Consider the following 10124-nt stretch of genomic DNA (forward strand, 5'->3'; position numbering starts at 1 on the left):
TGGCCAAAAGCATTATCAGAGAGTGCCACAGGCAACATGGTACTCAAGGGCTATAAACTGGGGACTGGTGTTTTAGAAAGACATTCAAGAAAATACATTAGGTATTATTCTGAGTTGCTGTGTGGTTTCTTAGCTAGTTTTACTGTGCTGAATGCCTGTGTCACAGGGCACCTCAGTACCTTGCTCCTAAGGAATGAAAACTGCCAGGGAGAGAGAGCCCTGGCAGAACATAATGAGCACAGCTGTGGGTTGCTGGGGCAACAAATGGGAGTCAGCTGGCCAGAAGGGGGCAGGGCCTGGCCCTTATAAAGCCCAGGGCTGAAGCCAGGCTAGCAGTTCCCTGCCAGCAGCCAGAGAGGCAGGAGCTCCTGGAGGAGAGATGTGAGAAGTCACTGCAGGTACTGTGTGAGAGTCAGCTCCAAGATGTTGGAGCAGTGTGGTTGTAGCCAGGCAGCTTATAGTTATGTTGCAGCCTAGGGGCTTGTGTTTTGTTTTGTTTATTAAACTGGTGGTTTGGGTGAGGCTATTAGGGGTTGGAGGAGGCCTCTTAGGGACCCACAGGGGTGGGGGCCCTAGCGCCAGTGAGGGTGCAGTATCCTTAGGGGTAACCCACAGCAGTGTGTGGGGGCCCTGGTGCCCAGGAGGGTGCAGCATACAGGGTGTATAGACCCCAGCCCTAGGGAAGGGCATTCTGGTGAAGCCCTAGCGTGGGCGGGGTGAGCTCCCAGGAAGGAGGCCATTTTGTAAGCCCAAGTTGGGCACAGTAAGCCAGGTGCCAGTGAGGGCGCAGTTTATGGGGTGCATAGACCCCAGCCCCAGAGAGGGGTGATTGAGCCCAAGTTGGGCATAGTGGGCCCCAGAAGGGGGGCAGAATGAAGATGACAGCAATTACATCCGTGAGGCGTGGGCTGCAGTATTGGGGAGGAAGGAGCCGCAGATAGCGCCCCCTGGCATCGGGGCAGTACAATGGCAGCCTCCCACTAGTTAATTAATTAACATCAAGATGTGGCAGGCGAGAGGGCGGGCGGTTGCTGCAGGAACAGGTGAGCGGGCTGCAGGTTGGCCCGGCTCGGAAACGATGCCTGTTACAGCCTGATAATTCTTCTAAAAACGAAACTATACAGATATATTGTCTCGCAGTGAATATTTGGGGCTGAGTTTACACACAGAGTGCTCTTTGGACAAAGCGAAAATTTCTGATAGCCTGCTAAAGTAAATGGCTGATCTTTATGAACTTCTGTGACATTCCTGCAGGGGGGACTGATTTTAGAAGCAGTTCTATACCTCCCCCTCCACCCTGCCTGCCCCAAACACACACTAAAAATGCTTAGTTGAGGATAGGAAAAGATAACTGCCTCAAGATGCAAACCAAACCCAACTCCAACCATTTCTCTGATTTGAAAATATGTGGGCAACCTTTTCCACCCATTGTTTCATTCATTTGCACCATCTGGCTCCTGCAGGGACTGGACATAATATGTTCCAGAAAGCTGTAAGAGAACTTTTTATCAGGAGCTCATCTCTATGGAAGATCTGCTTTTCTTTGACCATTCTTTCTTCCTAGAAGACCCTACCCTCTCAGAACTTCTGCTACAGTACAGTCTGAAATTAGCACTTTTACTTTATTACAATCGCCCCTTTTCATCCCATTACTCTACTAGGTAGTTAACTCTTGCTCATTGTGTTGCATCTAGAATTAAACTGTAATATTGTTAAGACTGAGGACCTCTCTTTGTTTATACTCTAAGGAACCAGCTACTTTTTAGGTGCTGAATAACTAATGAGTTGATGTGATACAATGAAGCAATTATGGGCAAGAAGGTGTGCTATGCTATTTACTGGTGTTTGTAGAACTAATCAGAATTGCTAACTGAAAAAAAAATTTCTGACCAGAAGGGAGTTCATTGGCATTTCAGTGAGGACTTTCTATAGAAAACTTCAGATTAAAGTGGATGTTTCCATTCTGTTTCATTTTGGAATTTCTTTTTTTGTTTGTGTTTGTTTCTTTCTAGACTAGAAAGAAAAGGAAAATTTTGAGCCAAACAAACAAAAATTGTTTCATTTCAAAATTGTCTCCAGAAAAATTGTATGAACCCTCTTTATGGAGGAAGATATCCCAAACTATTTTTGTGGTGCTTTTTCTCTGTTGCCTACTTGTATAGGTAGTAGAATAGAGAATTGGAAAAAAACAAATAAAAGGAAAAAAATGTAACACTGATAAACAGTACAAGAAAGCAAGCTTGCTAAGACCTGAGCATCTCCTCTAAGGATTAAAAAAAAAAAATCTATTCATATTAAATGTACAACATAATCTGTTTTATGAGTTTGTCCCAAAATCAAATTAACTGTAAAGTATGGAAATAATTTTTGTCATTGCCAAAAGAATAATTGAAATGATGTATCGTTGTCAATCAAGGTGTTTAAACTAAGGAAATTGTACTGCATTATCACAATAAATTGTTCACAGCATATATGCTAATGTATTAATTAGATATTACACTCTGCTTCTGAAATATGGATCACATCCAGAATAATTATTAAAATGGTTAACAGCCATGATTAAATAGTTTGGGTATAATTGGACATGACTTTAAGATTTAATCTATTCTCTCATGCATTTGCAAGAAAAGTTAAAGGCTGGCTCAACTGTGCCCTTTTGAGGTGGGAAATCTTGTTTTGTTTGACTCCTCCCATTTTTCTTATTGCAAAAATATGCTGGAGTATAATTGAGAATGAGTCATCAGTGCATTATAAAGTTATTGCCAGTGCTGCTTAATTTAGCCATAGGTTTCATCCACTGAAAGATTTAAGAGTAACATTTTAAATTAGAGTCCCAACTATGCATTTAATTTAGATTTAATAAGACAGTTATTTGTTCTGTTAATAAAAAAAACCACCACTGCATATTAAAAACATATTAATTGAGGATTTAACACAGATGTAGTAGATTTAGAAATCCTTAATGAAAATATTTTAAAGAATCAATTGGCATTTATGATTATTGTAAACACATTTGAGGTTTAACAGTATTAATGTAACCACTGATTTGGAAATCTGAATGGGAAAAAAGGCTTGTTGCCTGGTTTAAATCAGTGCAGCATGTATCTATCATAATTCTGTGGCAATTCAACTGATTTCTATCTTCTTTGTTCTTTAGTTGAAATGTTTTTGTGTTTTATTTTCATTTGTTTATTTCTGTGGGTGATGCCCTAAAAGACATCAAGACACTTTTATATTTTATGAAAGGAAATTGGCAACCTATTTGTTATCCCTAAATTGTGCTGAAAATGTCATAGTGCTAACCCCAGAGCACAGTAAAATAATAGCAAGGTTCACTGTTGTTAAGGATGAAGGGAGGGCAGGGTGGCACCTGAGATACCTAAGTGGTTCAGAAGCATAATTTTTTGTAGGCCACAAACCAGGCTGTCATCTATGAAAGCTTATGCCCCTCTGAACCAATTCGTTTCTATGATCTTACCCCTCTGCCTGACTTCAGACTAACACATCTAACTACCTTTCTCTATTGTTAAGGTGAAGATAAGGAATATGGCAGAGGTCTACTAAATCAAGAATACTGATGAAAACAAGTAAATAGGTGAACTGTTTTTTCACTGTCATATTATACAAGCACTAGGCATTACCAATAACATTATCAGGTGCTAGGTTAAAAGCAAACAAAGGAAATACTACTTTTTGCATGGTGTATAATTAATTTGTGGAACTCATTGCTACCTGATGTTGTGGAGGTAAGTAGTGTAACCATATTTAGAAATGCGGGAGACCAAATTTATGAAGGTTAGGCCCATGGAAGCTATGAAATACAGTATTCTGGGATGTAACCTCAGGCTTATGATATCTCAAAGCTTCTGGATGTTTGTAACTGGGAGGGGATGGATCACTTCTTTCTTATACTTTTCCTCTAAAGCATGCACTACTTGCCACTGTCTGAGACAGGATACCGGGCTATGCAAATTATTGTTCTGCCCTGGTATGGCAGTTCTTATGTTTTTATGTCCTGCTCTTAGGAAGTACATTTTGCACTCCCTGTTCCAACCAGACCCTCTGTGCCCCAGGTGGGGAGGGGATCCACTCAAGGGAAACCTGGTGGCATTATAAACTACATGGGTGACTGGTGCTACCTGAGTCGGGGGGCACACGCCCCCCCCCCCCAGCGGCCAGCCCGGGGCCGCGGCCCCCCGGCGGCCAGTCAGTGGCTGCGGCTGATCATGTTGACCGGGGGGAGGGGGCGGGGGGCGGTGGTCCCCCTGCAGGCAAACATGCCAACTGGGAAGCGGCACTCCCAGAAGTGCCAGTGGTGCTCCACATGGCTCCCCCACTTCCTGGCCAGCGCTCTCAGGGAGGGCACTGGTGCTTCCACCTGTCCCCCCTGCCCATCACCTGAGTGGGGAGTGCTGCCTGTGAGGGGGTACACCAGTGCTCTCAGGGGGTGCATGTGCGCCCCCTATATGTTGCCACTGATAAACCACACCCTCACTTGGAGTATCTGCTGGGGAAAGGCTGGCATAATGTTAGCTTATGAGACAGATGCCATGGGAGTTAACAGTGAACTCTTTGTCAACTCTGTCTAGGAGCTGTGCTAAATTGATGCCTGCCCAGTCGCTATGCCCGTGTTTTTGTTTAGTTTTTTTTTTTTCCTTTTTGGGTAGTGTGGTCTATGGCTTATTTGGCATAAGGAGTGTTGAGGCTATTTTAACCTTGTGGATACATCCATCCTTGATGGATATGCCACAATTGGCGAGCTCTCCTTCAGGGATTAGTTCAGCATTTTAAAATATACACTATGGCTAGGGACAGAAGTTACACATAAATCAGTCTAAGTGATCAGAAACTGGTTTAAATCTGTAACAGAACATAAGTTCAGTACACATAAACCAGTTTCAAAAAGGCTGAAATTGGTTTAAGATAAACGTGGTTGAATGTAGTATCAGACTTAACTGACCTGTCTCGAAACAGTTTATGCAACATCTGTCCCAGACACCCTTCCTGTTTTAAATTCAACCAGAGTTGGAGGGGTGGCCATAGCCCCCCAAATCCCCCTAGCACTGCCGCTGCTCACCCCATGCAGTCTGTGGCAGATCTGCCACCCCTGCCCCCACCCCTGCCCACAGCATGGCCCAACCAGGAAGAGGCCTGTGGTCTGGGAAACCATGACAGAGGCTTCTGCCTTCAACAGGGTCCCTCCTGCCTCACTGCTCCAGCAGCAGGGTGGGGCCAGAGGCTGGTTGGCATGGCCCCTTGGGTGAGGGGGCAGGGAGGGAGGTTGTTCTCCTTTCCCTCTGGCATCTAGCGGAGGGGGCACAGAGGAGGCTTATTCTGCTGGTCCCCTGCACAGGCAGCAATTGGCGGAGGGGGTGGTTGGGGCGGGCAGATCCTGGGATCCCCTGGGGGAAGAGGGGTGGAGAGGAGGGATAAAAACCCCCGGCTGGCTGGCTGGCTGTCTGTCTCCCCCGGCTGTCTGTCTGTCTGTGTCTCTGTCTGTGTGTGTGTGTCTCAGGGATCCATGCTGACCTGTCCCTAATCTTTTTTTGTACCAGGTGCCCTAGCATAAGCTCTGGGACAGTGTGGAGACTTAATGTTGTGTGGTGATGGAATTTGAACAATAACATTTAAAAACATTTGGGTCAATATATTTTGTGTGCGTTTTTAATGGTATATAAAAAATACCTCTTCATAAAACTGAACCAGTGTGTGAAAGGGGAAAGAGTGGAACTAGCCTTCCATGAAGCTCAACCATGTAGCTGCATTTTTTTTTTAACTTGCCGTTTCTCTCCCCTGCTCTCCCCAATCATAGAGATCATCCTGTAAGAAGGAGGGATTTATGGGCAGTTTGGGACTTGGCTTCAGTGGGGCAGTGGGTGGCAGACATCCGGGTCCAACATGGAAAAGGGAGGCCCCTGCACATGAATAGCTATGGTTTCCTGAGGGGCCGTACTCATGCCTCATTCCACAGGCATTTATAGGGGTTGGGAGAGTACAATTCCCATTCCCACTGTGGAAACATTTGGAAGAAAATTGTGACAGAACCAGGCCTTTAACTTTTTCACTCAGTGTTTCTTTTGGCAAATATTTGATTACCTTCTACAAAAACTTTATGTGAAAAAGACTGAGAATTTGGGGGGGGTGTGTGTGTGTGTGTGTGTGTGTGTGTGTAAATAAGTAGTATATTTGTTAGCAGTTGTTTGAAGAGAACACTAGGTGGGAGTACAAAGGGACTTTCTTTTGTACTTTTGCATTTATGGAAAGACTTTTGCACTTATTTTTTTTATAATTGCTAGGATGGTGGGAAAAGAAAGTAGAAAGCTGTGCCCTTCTGTGACTTTGGTCAAACTTGTTCTCTGCTTTCCAGAATATGAGGACTTTGCTACCAGGGATGACTACCCCTCTGTCTCTGTAGATCAGTTAATGCCTCAGCAATTTCCTGTCCTTTTATTCAACTTTCTGTTCTACTCAACAAGTTGTACGTCAGTTTGAGGAAAGCATTAAGTCTAATCCAATGACATCAGCATTCCCTTGTGCACCGTGAGACACTGGACAAGAATTACGCATGATCTTGCCTCCAGGGTTGTAATACAGCCTTGTAGTAGAGTCTAGTAGGGATGTATTATTATAAGTCCTTATCATGTTTGTTTCACTTTTCATTCCCATTCCCTCCAATCTTTTTATTTTTAGCCTTAGGGTAGATTCAGCTATATATCTAAAGATGCAACTGTACATTGAATTAATGTGTATCTCTTTGCCAGTTAAAAAGTTAACAAAAAAGGAGTAGGTGTCACTATTTTGCTTATGGTGGGAATTGACGATGCACTGAACCAAGTACAACACACTTCTAGAATGTTAACTAGTTTGATTGCACCGTCAACACTGTTATTTCGACAGCCCTGGTATCCAGCATCTGGCATAATTGGAAGCAGCAGCCAGCAGGTATCAAATGTCAGTATGAATTGCCTCCTGCTGCGTAAGCCCTGACTATGAAATTGATTTTCTGTCTTTTTTTACGCAGTTTTGTAATGAAAGTAATGTAAAGACCAAAACAGACAAATTTAGTATTTGTGTAGATGCACTTAAAAATATACATAAACAATAAATTGGGGTGTGTGTGGGGGAAATTCCAACAGCAAAACAGAATAGTCCCACCAGGCCTTGCTTCTACGGCGGTGACAGTAGATTTCTCCCAGTGATTTTTGAAGTTTAGTTGAGCAACTAAACAGGTTCCTTTGGATACTGGTGAGGATTGAGATGATAAAATATAAGAAGGAAAAACTTTGAGACACCTTGGGTCCCTGTTGTTTTACTTATGGAAGTGGGGGGAGGTGTCTTCCATGAAAGAGAGATCCACTATAGAAAACATGCCTCCAACTTGCAGCAACCCATTCCCTGGCCCATATTTGTCATCAGGATAATTCAGATTCTTAAGATTAAAAACCTTGCCAATGGCAAACTTCAATGACTTAATGTGGCCAAGATTTCACTTTATGTAATATAAATAAGGACTGGCTGTCACTACAGTTCCATTCAGTCAAACTCTATAATGTATAGTGGCTTTACATATACCAATAACGGTAACGGCTATGGAACCTAGGTACTTGATCTCTCTTTCATGAAACCAGAAGAAGAGCTAAAAAATGATGCCCCATTCCTAAGTATCAGGGAAAATCCCTCTCTTTGTAAACCTAAACTTGGAAAACTCTGTTTGCACAAAAGTATGGAATACTGTCAAGAAGGATTTAGATTAGGTAAGATTAGGTAACATGACTATTATTCACTGCCACCTCCTATGGCAGAATGCAGAACACGGGCCTGAATTACACGGGTGCTGTTAATGAACTTGCAGAGTAACTATTACTGAATTACTTGGGAACTGGGGTTTTTGCAATGAACAAAATACGTTCCCAGGAAGTGAGGGTCACAACATTTTCTATAAAAGTAGATTGGCCATTGATTACTGAATTTTTCATGTTTCAAAGAAGTATTGGTAAAAAGTTTAAATATCTGGTATATGTTTAGTGGGGCCCACTTCCAGTGTTTAAATGTATTTCTGCTCTGATAGTCAATTGCATAGCAATAAGGGAGTGTATGATGAGAGATGCTCTTTGTATGGGACAGGTGTGATCTAATGTACTGGGTCTCTGACTGGGAGCCATTAACTCTGACATTTTAAGTTTGGTACTGACTTGGATTTGATCTGTGACCTTAAAGCTTGCTTCCTATTTCTACCTATAAAATAGGTAGTGGATGACTCTATGACTTCCCTTGGCTTCCTGATTTTTATCATTACACTATACATCATGGCCACCTCAGAATTTGATAGCATTAGTAAGGATAAACTTGGACCTGCCCATTCCAGAGGTCTGGCCTCTTCTACAAAAGTAGTGTCCTTTAGGTATTTGGCCTTGTACTGCTTTAGACTGGAGTAGTTCAAATTTTATTCAGAAAAGGATGATTGTATATGTACACACTGTGCAGCTCAGTCTTCAGAGGAATAATCTTCCAGTGTTTTAACATGCTATGAAATGTTCCATCTTACTGTAGCCTATATTATCTGGTAAGCTGTTGGGCTACTCAACCAGGAACAGTTGCTATAACGTTTTTCTCCTGAGCTCCTGTTTTTTTTGGGAGGGAGGGGAAGGATTTCAAAAAGGTGAGTGGTGTTAGAGAAAACAAAAAGGAAAATATCCCCCTATGCCACACTTACTCCCCCCCCCCCCCCCAACCCCCCTCAATTTCAGTAGTGCATTGGGGAAGCTGTTGCCTGCTTTCCTGGCTGTCAGTGAAATCAAAGAGTAATGAACAGGGAAAGTGATCTAACCCTGTTTTCAGCTGAGGATTGTGGAAGAAAGGACTCATCTCCTGAAGCAAACTTCAGCAGGGGATATTTTTGCTACACACAAAGAAAGCAGTGCACCTAAGCAGCAAAGCACTAAGAAAGCAGGTCTGTATTAAAATGAAACAAAGTCAAACTTTAAAAAGCAGCAGCCTTGCAAGAGCAAAATATCAAATTTAAGGAAAAAAAATTATAACTGATCTAACAGAAGCACGTCCCTCTAGATCTGTCTTTCCTTCCCTTCATTGCATTTTTAATGTATTGTGTTGTAAATATGGATGTAGGGGAGGAATAATACTGAGTTATTCCCTCCTTTGTAACCCTGATCACACTTTTTCCAAAATGCAGCATAATCATTTCAGTCACTGTTCTTGCTTTTACCTTTTCTCACTCCATCAAGCCCCTTTGGGCATTTTATAGTCCAAGGTTTTTTTTCAGGATAAAATGGATCCAATTTAATATGTAAATCCAGTATGGCAGGAAATAAATTCCAAAGATGACCCAAGAAGATCCTAATGAATCTTTCTGCAGTTCTTTCAGGTAAAAGATGTTCCACTCTCCCCTTGGGTGATTTTTAGCTCTCTCAAAAGAGAACAGGCCAGTTTAGCTTGTGCATTTTTCTGCTCTTGGCTTCTTGAAAGAGAAATTTCAGTGGGGCTAAAGGAAGCAACATAGTTAAATTTGTGTCTTTGCACCCTGGTGAAAACTTACCCATTAGCTGTTGTTTTAGAGGCTATGAAACTTTTGCAAGTGCAAATTTTGTAGTACGAGCATTTCATTTTAGATTCCTCTTATGAGCATCTTGATTTCAGCAACATGAATATGACACAGATGGACATGAGAAACAGGCTGTTGACTCAGTCTCTCAGTGCCCTCTTGTTTATGTCTGTGACCTGGTCACGTAAGCACAAAGAGTTTCCTGCTAAACTTTATGCAGCTGCCTAGTTGAAAAACATGTGAGAACGCTTTATTTGTCCTGCTCAGAGTCTGAGATCTTTTTGGAACTGGCTCCCAGAATCCCTAGCTAGGCTGTGGTGTATGATATCACTGGACAGGCTTTCTAAAGATCCGGGCCTGTCTGGAATCTGCAGTCATGGAACTGGACTGTATTACAGCGTGCATTTCAGCATACTGCTCCAAATAAACTACCCCAATAAGGCTCAATCATCTGTAGAGCAGCTCTGCTATTCTACCAGCTTTTTTCTGGGAAAATGAATGCAAGGAAGCAATTGTAAGCATAGAGTAAATCTCTTTCCCCCTTCTGTGTCTCTCTTCCCCCCCC

At 42.6% G+C, this 10124-nt stretch overlaps 1 long non-coding RNA gene across 1 annotated transcript in view; it reads left to right on the forward strand.

Annotated features, from left to right (window-relative positions):
- Positions 1–300: 300 nt before the first annotated feature.
- Positions 301–10124, forward strand: part of LOC112551754 — a 61456-nt gene continuing 51632 nt past the window's right edge. The window contains exons 1-2 of the long non-coding RNA XR_003096064.1: positions 301–398; positions 3532–3595. This is a non-coding gene — a long non-coding RNA (uncharacterized LOC112551754). The remainder of the gene's footprint in view (positions 399–3531; positions 3596–10124) is intronic.

The sequence above is a fragment of the Alligator sinensis genome, unplaced genomic scaffold (genome assembly GCF_000455745.1).
Source record: "Alligator sinensis unplaced genomic scaffold, ASM45574v1 scaffold904_1, whole genome shotgun sequence".
Lineage (NCBI taxonomy): Eukaryota > Metazoa > Chordata > Crocodylia > Alligatoridae > Alligator > Alligator sinensis.